Below are 18765 nucleotides of genomic sequence, written 5' to 3' on the forward strand. Positions count from 1 at the left end.
GAAATCTCTTTGAAAGACAGAATGTTTAGCATAGCAAGTGGTTAAACAGTGATAGAAATGTAAAAGACAGAAACTAGAAAAAACAATAACATTATTACAGTTAAGGTTGCTTAAAATCAGTTTAAAGAGATTTAGAATATCTATTCCTTCTCTTCCTCAGAATAAATTCATTTAATATTCTGCACGGTTCCTGGTTTGTACTCTGAATTGGCAGGAACAATCATTTCCAGATAGATCTGTGTTTACCAGTGGTAATGAACACATCTATTCAAATTCTCCTTCTAAGTGGAGAATTCACCTGGGTGGCTCGGTTAAGCATCTGACTCTTGGTTTCGGCTCAGGTCGTGATCTCATAGTTCTTGAGTTCAAACCCTTCGGTGGGCTCTGTGCTGGTATGCAGAGCCTGCTTGGGATTCTCTCTCCCTCTCTCTGCCCCTCCCCCCCTCACACACCCCCCCCCCAAATAAATAAATAAACATTAAAAGAAATTCTCCTTCCATATTTGATTAGAAATACTGGTGTTGCCTCAGTAATAGAAGTTTATTATAAAAAAATTACCAGTTGTTGAACTGAGTAGTACCCACAGCAATACCATGTTTTGTTGTGGAGACGTCAGTTTTGGTACTAGATCTTTTACTGCTTGACAGTGATTACTTATGTAAATAACTTTTCCTCTTTGGACTTAACCATGTGTGTGAACAGGTTGGAATTAGCCTCAAATGTCTTCTACCTTGAATGTTTGGTGAGTGGTTTTTGTTTTTTTTTTTTAACATTTATTTATTTATTTATTTTTTTATGAAATTTATTGACAAATTGGTTTCCATACAACACCCAGTGCTCATCCCAAAAGGTGCCCTCCTCAATACCCATCACCCACCCTCCCCTCCCTCCCACCCCCCATCAACCCTCAGTTTGTTCTCAGTTTTCAACAGTCTCTTATGCTTTGGCTCTCTCCCACTCTAACCTCTTTTTTTTTTTTCCCTTCCCCTCCCCCATGGGTTCCTGTTAAGTTTCTCAGGATCCACATAAGAGTGAAACCATATGGTATCTGTCTTTCTCTGTATGGCTTATTTCACTTAGCATTACACTCTCCAGTTCCATCCTAAATGTCCATCAACTGATGAATGGATAAAGAAATTGTGGTTTATATACACAATGGAATACTATGTGGCAATGAGAAAACATTTATTTATTTTTGAGAGAGGGAGAGAGACAGAGCGTGAACAGGGGAGAGGCAGAGGGAGAGGGTGACACAGAATCCAAAGCCGGCTTCAGGCTCTCAGCTGTCAGCATGGAGCCTGATGCGGGGCTCAAACTCACGAACCGTGATATCATGACCTAAGTCAAGTTGGACACTCAACTGACTGAGCCACCCAGGTGCCCCTTGGTGAGTGTTTTACTTTAATATTATAATAGAATTTCTCAACTTCTTTCTCTCATTATTGTATATTTTCCATGTTCCTTCTATTGTAGGGTTTTCTAATTTTCCTTTCCTTTCCTTTGGAGAGAAGCTTCTGAAGGAATAGGTTCATGCATTTTTCCACATTTATAAATGTTATAACTCTGATTCACTAATACCTCAACTTTTTGATATGGCTTTTCTCTTACCATTTAACAGATTAATTATTATTTTTTAGGTCACCAGAGACATTTGTGTGACTAACCCAAGGTGAGCATAGGAATTCTTATCTCATGTAACATCTCTGCAGGATGTGACCTTTTGGGGCACTTTTGCCATTTTGAAGTTCTCTCCATCATGGTATTTCATGACATTTCTTTTTACTTTTTTTTCCTTAACTTCTCTAGCCACTCTGTTTTTTTTTTCCTTTCTTTACCCTCTTCTTTAATATTGGTATTCCACGAACCCTTGTTCAACTTTTCTTTAATTCTACTTAAACCTATAAAAATTTATCCAAATCCGTAAGTTCAATTTCCACTTATTATGTACATAAATCTCTCTTATTAGACCAAATCTTTTTTAGGTCTGTTTTACTACATACCTAACATTCATCTGAATATCCAACAGATACCTCAGGTTCAACAACTGTAAAAAAATAAACAAAACCAGTTTAGCATTCTAATACAAATGTATTCCTCCCAGAGTATCCCTTATCACTACATATACTAGTTGCCCAAGTCTCTACCTTTTATCAGTTTTATCTACTTAAAAAATTATCAAACTCTTCTTTCCTCTTCATATTCATTACAAATGACTGTGGGTTAGCCTTATTATTCTTTGCATTTATGTATTAATAATACAATAGCCTACTGGCTAGTCTCTTGTTCTTCACCCCCAACCACTGTCTAAAATTTTGGCATAGATACAGCTTTCTGAAACAGTGAATTTGTTTTAGTTCTTGTCTGCTTGGAACCCTTCAATGTGTTTTCATGGCTCTTAAGATAAAGCCAGAATTACTTGGGGCAGTGGATTCAGCAGCCGACTTCAGTTCAAGTCATGATCTCATGGTTCATGAGTTTGAGCCCTGCATCAGGCTCTGTGCTGATGGCTCAGAAACTGGAGCCTACTTTGGATTCTGTGTCTCCCTCTCTGTCCCTCCCCTGCTCATGCTCTGTCTTTTTCTCTCTCAAAAATAAACATTAAAAAAATTTTTTTAGAAAAATAGATAAAGCCAGAATTACTTAACACGGAATAAGAAACCTTCCTGAGTTGGCTCCTGTCCATCTAGTCTCATTATCCTGCTATATAGCACTCTATAATTATTTATATATTTATTTCTTCCCTTGAATTATGTGTCCCTTGATGGTGAGGACTGTGAAATATCTCATGAGCTCAAACTCATGGAAGTGTGTCCCACATTTGAAATATGTTCAGATGGTATTAATTATTTGATTAAAAGATTATCAAGTTTAATAAAAGTAAAATAGGATTAATATGTTCTCAAAGTTATACAGAGTTAATACCTACATGGAAGAATTAGAAACCTAAATTCTAATCTTCAATCTCTATTAATTAGTTGTGTAACTTTTACCAAGTCACATAACTTTCCTGGTCCTCAGTTTCTTACCTGTAAAGTGATTTTGTAGTGTTAAATGATTTCTTAAGCCTCTTCTAGTTCTGACTTTCTGTACAACCTGGTACTGTTCCATGGTCATAATTTAATGAGACACATTAACTTTTCTGGCCTCTAAGGAACAATTTCCTTAACACTCAAATATAGTGTTTCACCCTAGTTTCTGTCCTATATCTAAGTATGTTTTGCCCAAGGGAAAACAGGCTCAGAGTGCTGTGATGGTGGAGAACAGTTTCTCATTTCCATTTGTTTTATATAAAGGGGAGAAAATGGTGTCATAACTCCAGTGGATTTATTTCCTGCTAACTTTAAAAGCTACGAAATGCTTGAAAATATATCCTCAATGTCACTGATTAGAACGTCCTGTGGAGACAAATTAATTTTCTCTAAATGACATTTGAAAACTTGTTAAGGGCAAAGAACAGGAGAATATGGCTATCCGATGAGTCATTTCATAATTTCAGGATGAAGTTGACTACCTTGTATGATAAGTTTTTGTGGAGCAAACAGGACAAGGTGAGTTTTACCCAGCTATGAGCAAAGTACCTATTACTAATTTAGAAAAGGGAGGGATAACAGTCTGGAAAATTATAGGCACATTTAAATAACTAAATGTGCTATAAAGATATATGCCAAGATTTTGGTGACAAGACTTAGAAGAGTTATGGGCAAATTAATACACAGGGACCAAGTTGGATTTATGAGGCATGAAATAATTACAGACAGTATGAAGAAGAGTTTTATGTTAATGCAAATTGATAGTGATACTGAGACTCTGGTGTTTGCAAATTCTGTTAATATCCTGGAAGTGTGTAATAGAATGGAATAGAAATAGCTAAGCTAATATTAAATCATGTAAGTTTATAAGTCTTGTTTTTTTGAAGAAGATATTATTGTAGCAAAAAAGGTTGTATATTTATGGTGCTAAATACCCAACATAAAAAATGTAGATAATGGAATGCTACCTAATTGGAAAGACATAGGTATATGATTGAGGTAACGGTTCTTTTTTTTTCTTCTTCTTCTTCTTGTAGACTGGCTACATGTTGAAAGTCATTTTTAAGTAGCTCCTACTTGTTTTACTCTTTTTCTTATTTTAACTTTTGTGATTAAAGAATGACTTAAGTCACCAGTATGACACATTTTAAATAATACATTCTCAGTCATGGGGATTTGAACAAATTTAGGAGTTGCAAATTTAAAATGCTGATGATAGTGTATTCTTACCAAGTCTACAGAATATTTGAGTGAGATGCATGTAATCCTTTTGACTGAAAATATTAACATTTAAAATTTCACAGAACTAAAAACAATGTTTCAAACATGTCCATTACCGGTAGAGTAGTAGTTTAGACACTCAGAATAGCTCTCCTGCAAAACAACTAAATCTTACATTACAAACACATTGCTGAATTTCAAGAAATAAAGGAAATCTTCAGGGGCCCAAGCAAGCAAAGAGCAAAGCTGTAAGTTGAAACCTTACCAGGAAGCAGTGAAGAATAAGTAACGGGAAAGCTGAGTTGGTCCAAGGTATAAATAAATACCCAGGCTAACCCTGTGATTAAATGCTGTTATGAGGATGTATCATAGTGTGCAGGAGCCTAACCAGGAGCGTTAAAGAAACCCCAAGTAGGTACCAGAACCTGTTGGATAACAGCAGAAGCAAACAAATCCTTTTTTGTTTGAAGTATCATACTTTTAGGGCCTTATGATTCCCACAGAGTAAGGTCAAGAAAAGAAATGCTTATAATCAGAGACCACAAAACACAGAAGGAAAGAAGACCCAAGGGTAAGTATCAGCGTAAAGAAGAAATATTTCAGATGCTTTTTAAAAAGTTTTTGTTTTTAAAGGGCACTTATGGGGTGGCTCAGTCAATTGAGTGTCGGACTCTTGATTTTGACTCAGGTCATGATCCCAGGCTCATGGGATTGAGCCCCATGTCAGGCTCTGTGGTGAGTGTGGAGCCTGCTTAGGATTCTCTCTCTCTCTCTCTCTCTCTCTCTCTCTCTCTCTCTCTCTCGGGGTGCCTGGGTGGCTCAGTCAGTTAAGCATTCAACTTCAGCTCAGGTCATGATCTCATGGTTCGTGGGTTCAAGCCCCACATCGGGCTCTGTGCTGACAGCCCAGAGTCTGGACCCTGCTTTGGATTCTGTGTCTCCCTCTCTCTCTGCCCCTTCCCCTGCTCATTCTCTCTCTCTCTCTCTCTCTCTCTCTCTCTCTCTCTCTCTCTCTCTCACACACACACACACACACACACACACACAAACACACACATACACAAATAAATAAACATTAAAAAAAAAGATTCTCTCCTTTTCTCCATCTACCCCTCTCCCCATTTGTGGTCTCTCTCTGTGTGTCTGTCTTTAAAATAAAAAAAATAACGTTTTTTTAAAGTATAATTGATATTCTTAAACAAGGAGAGAAAATGGAATTATATAAAATGCTCAGTTAAAACCGCAAAAGGCAGAAAAACTGTGGAAGACAAAAATAAGAAAATGGGCAAAAAGAAAAAAAAGTAACAAATATGGTATATATCAATCCACCTCTATCAATAATCATTTTAAACATCAATAGTCTATGCACCAATTAAAAACAGAGATAGTCATGCTGATCAAAGAATAGGATCCCAGTATATATTGTCTGTAAGAATCTCAATTTTATTAAAAGGACATCTTTGAATAATAATAGTAAAGCGATGCTGAAAGATATACCACACTAACACTAATCAAAAGAGTGAACATCTATATTAATTTCAGCCAGAACAGACTTCAGAGCAAGGAAAGGTATCAGCGATAAAGAGGGAATTGCATAATTATAAAGAAGTTAGTGCTCCAAGAAGACATGATGATCCTTAATAAATACATGTCTAATAATAGAACATCAAAATATGTGAAACAAAAACTGATAGAACTACACAGGGAAGTAGATGAATCTACTATTATAAGTGAAGACTTCAATGCTCCTCCATCAGAAGTGGACAGATCCAGCCGCAGAAAATTAGTATGGACATAGTTGAACTCAACAGTGCCATCAGTTAACTGGATATAATTGACATCTATTGAGAATTCATCAAACAAGAGCAGAATACACATTCTGTCCATGCTCACATGGGACATTTACCAAGATAGACTATGTTCTGGGCCATAGATCACGCCTTAAAAATTTTAAAGGGCTGAAAGTTCTAAGCTTCTAATCCTAGCTTAGTCTTTTAGTGACTGGCCCTCATTCAGGACTATTGCCTCACCAACCATTGCCTCATAAGAACAAAAGACACTCCTATCACCCAGGAAATTCCAATGGAATTTGTTGTATAATGCCACCTCTACATATATCCATTTTCCAAATGTGTGTATTATTGGTGAGATTTCTAGTCAGTTCCATTTGTCTGACCTTGTGCTAGTTTATCATTCTGTCTAATTTATCATAGTCATTTAATTGTTAATGAGGTAAGTTCTTATCAATCCCCTACCTGTGCTTCTTCTCAGGAAGTATCCTATATATTCTGGAATCATTTTTTAGGCCTAGTTATTCTAACTCAACAATCTACTTTCAACCACATTGCCATCATCATTTGATATTACATTTGACAATTAACAAATACGTATTTGGCATCTACCATATGTATATACATGAGCTATGTTTGGAGATGTAGCACTGCACTGTGCTGTTAAGGCTCCTAAACGACAGTAGCTTATGGACTTACTCTGGATTTCATTTACCATGCTCAAAGCTAGCAAGCAAGCATGTTCTCTTTTAAAAGAATGTGAAATTCAAAGTGGAAGAAAATATGACCATCCTCCCCCTGATTTTAAGAGATGCAAAATAAAACTAAAGCTAAGGAGTTCATGCCTAAGCATAACTGACTTCCAGCCAATTCCTAATACCTATTTAAAATCCGGCAGGTCTGCACATCTGTATACTTTATTCCACATTGGTGAAAGTCTGGAAAGTTGGTGAAAGTTTGTTAAAGTAAAATTAGAAAATCTAACCTTCAAAGTAAGTAGAGAAGGTGTTTCCTTGATGTGATGCATGTGCTTGTAAGAAGGAGCTGGTCTTCTAAATAGTCACTATTCTGAGTTCATGGCTACATTATAATCATTACAGAAATTAAATATTTAGGTACCAAGATTATCAACTGCTCTAATGCAGCTAGTACTTGCACTATTTGTGATGGTAGGGAGTATTTTAATTAAGAAAAGTCAGACTTCTGAGGATTAAATCATCTGTCACTTACCTTCCAAAATGGCAACTAGCCAACTGAGAACAAACTTCCCTAAATAAAAGGGATAAAAAAGATGTCTAGGGAATTCTTCCTTCTGAAGCCAGGAAGCAAATGGAAGACCATGGGGGAGGCAGAGGAACAGCAGAAAGAAGTGACAAACCAGAAAGCTCACATTTTCACTTCACCTATCTCATTCCTGCTGTTTACACTTAGGATGTGATTTTATGGAGTACTCTGTTCTCAAAGAATTTTACCAATCCGGACAACACTGGACCCAGAGAGAGTGCTGAAACCAGAGGCCACATAAAACTGGAAGAGTGCAGATGGGATGGCAGAAGCTTATCAAGAGACAGAAGCTTGTTTAAAACATGTTTTTAGAAGACAGTATGTTACCATATAGCAACAAAAGGTACTAAGTTCCAATTGAGCAAAGTATTAAAGAGCATAAAGTGCTATATAATTCTGTCTGTATTCAAAGCCAGTGAAAATGAAGTCAGGGAAGTTATGGGAATTAATTTAAGTTGAAGTGGGGTAAGGCAGCAGTTTATATGATGGCAATTGCTGGTGCCTGTGCTAGAGCAACTTTTTGAAATCTCAAGTTTCTTTCCCATTTGTATGTAGGGATAGGCCCATCAGAAGACCTGGCTCCAAAAGCCCATTGCCTCACCAAACTCTACATATATTGTGGATGCATCATACTTTTCAAAACCCCTGAAGAGGAGAGAACAAAGGAGCAAAGAGATGCCACTTTAGTACACTTCTGGTTGATAATAAATTTTGCTTTTAATGCTAAGTCTTGTTAGACTTACACAGAATGAATATCTATTAGATTTCTTTTTAAGATCCCTTCTCTAAGCTCCTAAGTATATGCAAAAGGTCCTAGATGGAAATTTTTGTTCGACTAGTTCTAAAAAAATGTGGATTTCTTTCCTTTTGTTCTTTTTCCTTTTCTTTCCTTTTCTCTTCCTTCTTCCTCTCCTCCCTTTCCCTCCCCTCTCCTTTCCTCTCCTTCTGTCTTTTTTTTTTTTTTTTGCTTCTTTTATCTATCAGATTTAGAGCACAAGTGAATCACAAAAGGAGGCAAAGAACCCAGATGGGACAAATGATGCCTAGCAATAGGCCACATGTTTGAGTCTGTAATATGTTTTCACTCTCTCTTCTAAATTTTGAATATAATCCCAGTTAAAAAATAAAAAAGCTTCACAGCTTGCATACCTGACTCCTCATTCTCTCTTCTATTTATTATTTCTAAATGGCTCATCTTTGAGGTGATTTTAAAGGGGTAGTGTTATAGAACTTACGTTTCCTTATTTATGGAAGAATTAATCAAGTGTGTTTAACATTATAAGTGCCTAGAAAGTCAACTTTGACCACTCTGATTACATTGTTAACGTAATACTGAATTTCTTTTTTTTTTTTTTATTTTATTTTATTTTATTTTTTTTATATATATGAAATTTATTGACAAATTGGTTTCCATACAACACCCAGTGCTCATCCCAAAAGGTGCCCTCCTCAATACCCATCACCCACCCTCCCTTCCCTCCCACCCCCCATCAACCCTCAGTTTGTTCTCAGTTTTCAACAGTCTCTTATGCTTTGGCTCTCTCCCACTCTAACCTCTTTTTTTTTTTTTTTTCTTCCCCTCCCCCATGGGTTCCTGCTAAGTTTCTCAGGATCCACATAAGAGTGAAACCATATGGTATCTGTCTTTCTCTGTATGGCTTATTTCACTTAGCATTACACTCTCCAGTTCCATCCACGTTGCTACAAAGGGCCATATTTCATTTTTTCTCATTGCCACGTAGTATTCCATTGTGTATATAAACCACAATTTCTTTATCCATTCATCAGTTGATGGACATTTAGGCTCTTTCCATAATTTGGCTATTGTTGAGAGTGCTGCTATCAACATTGGGGTACAAGTGCCCCTATGCATCAGTACTCCTGTATCCCTTGGATAAATTCCTAGCAGTGCTATTGCTGGGTCATAGGGTAGGTCTATTTTTAATTTTCTGAGGAACCTCCACACTGCTTTCCAGAGCGGCTGCACCAATTTGCATTCCCACCAACAGTGCAAGAGGGTTCCCGTTTCTCCACATCCTCTCCATCATCTATAGTCTCCTGATTTGTTCATTTTGGCCACTCTGACTGGCGTGAGGTGATACCTGAGTGTGGTTTTGATTTGTATTTCCCTGATAAGGAGCGACGCTGAACATCTTTTCATGTGCCTGTTGGCCATCTGGATGTCTTCTTTAGAGAAGTGTCTATTCATGTTTTCTGCCCATTTCTTCACTGGGTTATTTGTTTTTCGGGTGTGGAGTTTGGTGAGCTCTTTATAGATTTTGGATACTAGTCCTTTGTCCGATATGTCATTTGCAAATATCTTTTCCCATTCCGTTGGTTGCCTTTTAGTTTTGTTGGTTGTTTCCTTTGCTGTGCAGAAGCTTTTTATCTTCATAAGGTCCCAGTAATTCACTTTTGCTTTTAATTCCCTTGCCTTTGGGGATGTGTCGAGTAAGAGATTGCTACGGCTGAGGTCAGAGAGGTCCTTTCCTGCTTTCTCCTCTAAGGTTCTGATGGTTTCCTGTCTCACATTTAGGTCCTTTATCCATTTTGAGTTTATTTTTGTAAATGGTGTGAGAAAGTGGTCTAGTTTCAACCTTCTGCATGTTGCTGTCCAGTTCTCCCAGCACCATTTGTTAAAGAGGCTGTCTTTTTTCCATTGGATGTTCTTTCCTGCTTTGTCAAAGATGAGTTGGCCATACGTTTGTGGGTCTAGTTCTGGGGTTTCTATTCTATTCCATTGGTCTGTGTGTCTGTTTTTGTGCCAATACCATGCTGTCTTGATGATGACAGCTTTGTAGTAGAGGCTAAAGTCTGGGATTGTGATGCCTCCTGCTTTGGTCTTCTTCTTCAAAATTCCTTTGGCTATTCGGGGCCTTTTGTGGTTCCATATGAATTTTAGGATTGCTTGTTCTAATTTCGAGAAGAATGCTGGTGCAATTTTGATTGGGATTGCATTGAATGTGTAGATAGCTTTGGGTAGTATTGACATTTTGACAATATTTATTTTTCCAATCCATGAGCAGGGAATGTCTTTCCATTTCTTTAAATCTTCTTCAATTACCTTCATAAGCTTTCTATAGTTTTCAGCATACAGATCCTTTACATCTTTGGTTAGATTTATTCCTAGGTATTTTATGCTTCTTGGTGCAATTGTGAATGGGATCAGTTTCTTTATTTGTCTTTCTGTTGCTTCATTTTTAGTGTATAAGAATGCAACTGATTTCTGTACATTGATTTTGTATCCTGCAACTTTGCTGAATTCATGTATCAGTTCTAGCAGACTTTTGGTGGAGTCTATCGGATTTTCCATGTATAATATCATGTCATCTGCAAAAAGCGAAAGCTTGACTTCATCTTTGCCAATTTTGATGCCTTTGATTTCCTTTTGTTGTCTGATTGCTGATGCTAGAACTTCCAGCACTATGTTAAACAACAGCGGTGAGAGTGGGCATCCCTGTCGTGTTCCTGATCTCAGGGAAAAAGCTCTCAGTTTTTCCCCGTTGAGGATGATGTTAGCTGTGGGCTTTTCATAAATGGCTTTTATGATCTTTAAGTATGTTCCTTCTATCCCGACTTTCTCAAGGGTTTTTATTAAGAAAGGGTGCTGAATTTTGTCAAAGGCCTTTTCTGCATCGATTGACAGGATCATATGGTTCTTCTCTTTTTTTTTGTTAATGTGATGTATCACGTTGATTGATTTGCGAATGTTGAACCAGCCCTGCATCCCAGGAATGAATCCCACTTGATCATGGTGAATAATTCTTTTTATATGCTGTTGAATTCGATTTGCTAGTATCTTATTGAGAATTTTTGCATCCATATTCATCAGGGATATTGGCCTGTAGTTCTCTTTTTTTACTGGGTGTCTGTCTGGTTTAGGAATCAAAGTAATACTGGCTTCATAGAAGGAGTCTGGAAGTTTTCCTTCCCTTTCTATTTCTTGGAATAGCTTGAGAAGGATAGGTATTATCTCTGCTTTAAACGTCTGGTAGAACTCCCCTGGGAAGCCATCTGGTCCTGGACTCTTATTTGTTGGGAGATTTTTGATAACCGATTCAATTTCTTCGCTGTTTATGGGTCTGTTCAAGCTTTCTATTTATTCCTGATTGAGTTTTGGAAGAGTGTGGGTGTTCAGGAATGTGTCCATTTCTTCCAGGTTGTCCAATTTGTTGGCATATAATTTTTCATAGTATTCCCTGATAATTGTTTGTATCTCTGAGGGATTGGTTGTAACAATTCCATTTTCATTCATGATTTTATCTATTTGTGTCATCTCCCTTTTCTTTTTGAGAAGCCTGGCTAGCGGTTTGTCAATTTTGTTTATTTTTTCAAAAAACCAACTCTTGGTTTCGTTGATCTGCTCTGCAGTTTTTTTAGATTCTATATTGTTTATTTCTGCTCTGATCTTTATTATTTCTCTTCTTCTGCTGGGTTTGGGCTGCCTTTGCTGTTCTGCTTCTATTTCCTTTAGGTGTGCTGTTAGATTTTGTATTTGGGATTTTTCTTGTTTCTTGAGATAGGCCTGGATTGCAATGTATTTTCCTCTCAGGACTGCCTTCGCTGCGTCCCAAAGCGTTTGGATTGTTGTATTTTCATTTTCGTTTGTTTCCATATATTTTTTGATTTCTTCTCTAATTGCCTGGTTGACCCACTCATTCGTTAGTAGGGTGTTCTTTAACCTCCATGCTTTTGGAGGCTTTCCAGACTTTTTCCTGTGGTTGATTTCAAGCTTCGTAGCATTGTGGTCTGAAAGTATGCATGGTATAATTTCAATTCTTGTAAACTTATGAAGGGCTGTTTTGTGACCCAGTATATGATCTATCTTGGAGAATGATCCATGTGCACTTGAGAAGAAAGTATATTCTGTTACTTTGGGATGCAGAGTTCTAAATATATCTGTCAAGTCCATCTGATCCAATGTCTCATTCAGGGCCCTTGTTTCTTTATTGACCGTGTATCTAGATGATCTATCCATTTCTGTAAGTGGGGTGTTAAAGTCCCCAGCAATTACCACATTCTTATCAATAAGGTTGCTTATGTTTATGAGTAATTGTTTTATATATTTGGGGGCTCCGGTATTCGGCGCATAGACATTTATAATTGTTAGCTCTTCCTGATGGATAGACCCTGTAACTATTATATAATGTCCTTCTTCATCTCTTGTTACAGCCTTTAACTTAAAGTCTAGTTTGTCTGATATAAGTATGGCTACTCCAGCTTTCTTTTGGCTTCCAGTAGCATGATAAATAGTTCTCCATCCCCTCACTCTGAATCTAAAGGTGTCCTCAGGTCTAAAATGAGTCTCTTGTAGACAGCAAATAGATGGGTCTTGTTTTTTTATCCATTCTGATACCCTATGTCTTTTGGTTGGCGCATTTAATCCATTTACATTCAGTGTTATTATAGAAAGATACGGGTTTAGAGTCATTGTGATGTCTGTATGTTTTATGCTTGTAGTGATGTCTCTGGTACTTTGTCTCACAGGGTCCCCCTTAGGATCTCTTGTAGGGCTGGTTTAGTGGTGACAAATTCCTTCAGTTTTTGTTTGTTTGGGAAGACCTTTATCTCTCCTTCTATTCTAAATGACAGATTTGCTGGATAAAGGATTCTCGGCTGCATATTTTTGCTGTCTAGCACCCTGAAAATCTCGTGCCAATTCTTTCTGGCCTGCCAAGTTTCAAAAGAGAGATCAGTCACGAGTCTTATAGGTCTCCCTTTATATGTGAGGGCACGTTTACCCCTTGCTGCTTTCAGAATTTTCTCTTTATCCTTGTATTTTTCCAGTTTCACTATGATATGTCGTGCAGAAGATCGATTCAAGTTACGTCTGAAGGGAGTTCTCTGTGCCTCTTGGATTTCAATGCCTTTTTCCTTCCCCAGTTCAGGGAAGTTCTCAGCTATGATTTCTTCAAGTACCCCTTCAGCACCTTTCCCTCTCTCTTCCTCCTCTGGGATACCAATTATGCGTATATTATTTCTTTTTAGTGTATCACTTAGTTCTCTAATTTTCCCCTCATACTCCTGGATTTTTTTATCTCTCTTTTTCTCAGCTTCCTCTTTTTCCATAACTTTATCTTCTAGTTCACCTATTCTCTCCTCTGCCTCTTCCATCGGAGCCGTGGTGGTTTGCATTTTGTTTTGCATTTCCTTTAAAGCGTTTTTCAGCTCCTCGTGACTGTTCCTTAGTCCCTTGATCTCTGTAGCAAGAGATTCTCTGCTGTCCTGTATACTGTTTTCCAGCCCAGCGATTAATTTTATGACTATTATTCTAAATTCACTTTCTGTTATATTATTTAAATCCTTTTTGATCAGCTCATTAGCTGTTGTTATTTCCTGGAGATTCTTCTGAGGGGAATTCTTCCGCTTGGTCATTTTGGATAGTCCCTGGTGTGGTGAGGACCTGCAGGGCACTTCCCCTGTGCTGTGGTGTATAACTGGAGTTGGTGGGCGAGGCCGCAGTCAGTCCTGATGTCTGCCCCCAGCCCACCGCTGGGGCCACAGTCAGACTGGTGTGTGCCTTCTCTTCCCCTCTCCTAGGGGCGGGATTCCCTGTGGGGTGGTGTGGCCCGTCTGGGCTACTTGCACACTGCCAGGCTTGTGGTGCTGGGGATCTGGCGTATTAGCTGGGGTGGGTAGGCAAGGTGCACGGAGGCAGGGGGGGCAGGCTTAGCTCGCTTCTCCTTAGGTGATCCACTTCAGGAGGGGCCCTGTGGCAGCCGGAGGGAGTCAGATCCGCTGCCGGAGGTTTGGCTCCGCAGAAGCACAGAGTTGGGTGTTTGCGCGGAGCGAGCAATTTCCCTGGCCGGAACCGGTTCCCTTTGGGATTTTGGCTGGGGGATGGGCGGGGGAGATGGCGCTGGCGAGCGCCTTTGTTCCCTGCCAAACTGAGCTCTGTCGTCCGGGGGCTCCGCAGCTCACCCTCCCTTTGTCCTCCAGCCTTCCCGCTTTCCGAGCAGAGCTGTTAACTTATGACCTCCCAGACGCTAAGTCGCGCTTGCTGTGGGAACACAGTCCGTCAGGCCCCTCCGCTTTTGCAAGCCGGACTCGGGGGCTCTGCTTGGCCGGCGAGCCGCCCCTCCGCCCCGGCTCCCTCCCGCCAGTCCGTGGAGCGCACACCGCCTCGCCGCCCTTCCTACCCTCTTCCGTGGGCCTCTCGTCTGCACTTGGGTCCGGTGACTCCGTTCTGCTAATCCTCTGGCGGTTTTCTGGGTTATTTAGGCAGGTGTAGGTGGAATCTAAGTGATCAGCAGGAAGCGCAGTGAGCCCAGCGTCCTCCTACGCCGCCATCTTGGAACTTCCCCCTGAATTTCTTATTTAAATACTGATTATTATTTTCCACATGATTGTATCAAATAAAAGCAATTACTATTGCATTTTGACTACATTTATTGCCAAATAAATGAATGTCTTGAATTTTTAAGTCAGGTGCTCTGTTCATTGAACTGTTTACAGAACAGAAAGGTAGTTAATGTATATGGCATTTCCCCAAACTAATTCCATTTGCCACAGAACAATTAAAATATCCAGAACACAGCCTCACTTTTACTAATTCATCTGGTTTCTGTAATAAATTGTGTGTACTAGTGTTGGCTAAACTAATGAAAGTATGTTTTGCTTGTGAAAAAATAATTCAGTACCATATGTTCATTATTTATATGATGGGTGTAAATTATTCAAAATGCTTCTCTTTATTATAAATTTTTTTAAAGTTTTCACATATTTCAGATAACTAGTATTTTTTAAAAAAACAGTTGTTCATATAATATTTTAGTGTATAGTTCAATGTATATAGCTGCTTTCATTCAGCCTTGAAAATAAGATTTTTTAAATGAATCACTTATTCTCATAGAAATTTATGTTGTATATATAACTTCTGAGCTAAAATAATACGCAATTGCCACAAAAAGGCAAATTAATTACAGCATAAAAGGTCATTTTTAAGTTTTCTGACAGTGTAGAACATTAGAAGGACAAAAATCAATGGCACATTGTTCTATGCTGGAAAACATCTTGATTTAATCAAGACACTGTGTAGGCTTTTATGATTCAAAATAATTGTACTTTCTATGAAATCAGACATTCAGATTTGTAAGCTACTGTTTTAATAAGAAATGAATCAAAGATTAGAGAAACATTGCATTTACTTTCTTATTTTCTCTTACAAACAAATGTAACTTTCCAACACAAAGGCATTTCTTTCTATTTACTCTTTAAAGTTATATTTATACAATTGATGTATATTTTCAACATTAATGAAATAGCTCTCAAAATGTATAACCACATAGAAGTATAACAATTGTAAATTCAAGGATAACTTATCCTTGAAATTCAGGTTTTTATCATCTTTCATTGAATGGAAATTTGAAATGGTCTCTCTGGGGAATTATTTTCATTAGTACTCTCATCACCAATTCCCCCCAAATGCCCTTATTTAAAAATGAGTCATTGCCTTATTTCAAAAATACGTTTTTTCTCTTTGCTTTTCTTTCTATCCTGAAAGCAAATGAATTTTAGGATTCAAAACATCATTGGCTAAACACTTTAACACTATTAACTGTGTGCTCATAAGTGAAAATCATGAGTAAATTTTATAAGAGGTAATGTATTTTATACTGTATTATACTGAAAGACTATGGAAATTGGTGCCAATAAACATGAGTTTGAATTCTAATTTTCCCACATTCCAGCATTTTGAGAATAGCAAATCATTCTCTGCATCTTTTTTTTAATCTGTAAGAAGACAATAATCTGATTTAAAAAATCATATTTTTGTGGGTGCTGGGGTGGCTCAGTCGGTTAAGCATCTGACTCTTGATTTCAGCTCAAGTCATGACCTCATGATTTGTGAGATCGAGCCCTGTGTCAGGCTTTGAGCTGACACTGTGGGGCCTGCTTAGGATTCTCTCTACCTCTCTCTCTATACCCCTCCCCCACTTGTTCCCTGTGTCTCCCAAAATAAATAAATAAACTTAAAAAAATTAAAAATCATATTTTTGTAAGGAATAAGTAAAACTCCTTAGATGAACATATTGATGAACCATAAAATACCATAAATATCTCTGTTATTATGTGAAACCAAAGATAAAGCAGTCATTGAGAATGTAAATATGTAAAACCAAAGATAAAGCAGTCCTTGGGAATGTAAAAACAATATGGAGGTTCCTCAGAATATTAAAGATAGAGCTGTATGATCCAGCAGTTCCACTCCTAGGCATATATCTGAAGGAAGTGAAGTCACTATTGTAAAGAAATGTCAGCAACCCCATTTTCACTGTAGCATTATTTGTAATAGCCAAAATCTAAAAACAGGTTAACCTAAGTATCTACTGATGGATGGGTAAAAAAACACGCGCGCGCACACACACACACACACACACACACACACACACACACACAGGAATATTCTTTAGCCATAAGAAGAAAGAAATCCTGCCATTTGCAATGCCATGATTGGATTTAGAAGGCATTATACTAAGTGAAATAAGTCAGAACGAGTAAGATACTGTATCTCATTTGCAAGTAGAATCTGAAAAAAAAATCCCATATTAGTAGAAACAGAACAGAGCACTGGTTGCTAGAAGTGGGGGACATGGGAGGGAGGCAAGATAAAGAAGGCCTGATTATTTAGACATTGGAAAAATTATTTTACTCTGAGAGCTAAATCATAAAATCAACATAGCATACATAACTAAGCACAGTCATCAAAAATACAGAATGGCTAACAGACATGATAGGAATTAAAATAATATAATAGGACATTTCAAAAATAAAACATGGTTAAAAGCCAACTTATTCATAAAGGGTGTTGGTAGCAAAAGACACTTAGGAAATTCAATTATCAACTCTACAAACTCTCATTTGACTCCAGCTTGATGGCTTACCATGACCTTTAAATTCAATTAGTATTTAATTAAAATTCATTCTACTTTCATTTAATATAGCATGGGAGGCCAGTTTTCTCCTTCAGATCTCCAGGGATTTGGGGGGAAAAGATCTATTTCAAATATTTGTCTACAATTCAGTTCTTACATCAAACTCCATTTTGTCTCCTGCTGAGCTATCATTCTTCTTTATCCCTTTCCCACAGAACCACCCAAATGAGAATGAGTGCATAACAATATAAAATTGTGACCGAGGTTCCAAGGGTGGTATGTGGGTAACATTTGTAGCACAGCACAGAACAATATAGAACTTGAAAGTCATTCAGCAGCCATATCTAATCACTGAGTAATTTCAAAATTCACCTCTCCTTGAAGAGCCTCACCTTTGTAGGTTTCTTATTCCCATTCATTCTGGTTGTCTCTCCCTAAATCAAAAATCTCCCCTCTCTCTACAATGGAGAACAATTCAGTACCCTCCAAATTAACTGCATGTCTTCTTTGCATAGTCAGAGTTTATTAGACTGATTATTAAACAAAGAACCAAGGAGCAGTTGTAGAATCTCACACTTAACTGTGTTAGTTTCCTAGCGCTGCCTTAACGAGGTACCAAAACTTAAAAGTCATGAGGCTTAAAACAACAGATGTGTATTCTCAGTTCTGGAGGCTTGACGCTAAAAACTAAGATGCTGACAAGGTTTATTCCTCCCAAGGAATTTCTGAGGCAGAATTGTCCTTTGCGCCTCTCCTGGCTTCTAATGGTTGCTAGCAATCCTTGGTGTTCCTTGGCTATGGATGTATCTATCACTCCAGTCTTTGCCTTAGCCTTCACAGTGGCTTTCTTCTCCGCTGTGTCTGTTTTTAAATTTCCCTCTTATAAGGACCTCAGTCATTGGATTCAAGCCAGCCTTAATCCATTATGACCCCACTTTAACTTGATTGTATCTATAAAGACTCGGTTTCAAAAGAAGGTCATCCTCACAGGTTTGGGAGTTTGGATTTCAATATTTTTTATTGAGAGACGCAATTAGATGCATAATGTGGAGCAAATGGCTTATGTAGGAAACTTAAAACCAGATTTTTCTCTATTGTCGACCAGCCCCAAGATTTGGCATAGCTGTTAGTCTCTAATAAGAAACATCCCACTTTGTAGGGTGCTCAATATTTTTGTGTTTTGTAGGGTGACAAAATAAGTCACCCAAAAATATGGTATTTTTGTATAAGACTTATTTTGAGCAGAAAGCAGTTGAGAAGAAGCAGATACAAGAAAAAGCTGTCTGCTGTCCCCTATTTGCCTGAAAGCAGGACATAAATTTATAAAGGTGCCCTCTTCTCCTCTCTACCAGGAAGGACAAAAGTTAATCACTGGAGACAACTTAAGACTTTTATCAACTTAGCGACAGCACCAGAGGAATTTACATAATAAACTTTATTAACTAGCCTTGTCTGTCATTAATTTCCCATATATTTGCCTTCCCACAATTTGCCAGCCTTGGAAACCCTTTTTGTTTGTCCTGTCACTTCTCTAAAAACATATTGTTCCTTTGTTAAGATGCTACC

General features: G+C 37.9%; 1 pseudogene; it reads right to left on the minus strand.

The window, feature by feature from the left end:
• LOC115501780 overlaps nt 1-18765 on the minus strand; it is a 42033-nt pseudogene that overhangs the window by 3916 nt on the left and 19352 nt on the right.

The sequence above is a fragment of the Lynx canadensis genome, chromosome A2, assembly GCF_007474595.2.
Source record: "Lynx canadensis isolate LIC74 chromosome A2, mLynCan4.pri.v2, whole genome shotgun sequence".
NCBI classification, from domain to species: Eukaryota; Metazoa; Chordata; class Mammalia; order Carnivora; family Felidae; genus Lynx; species Lynx canadensis.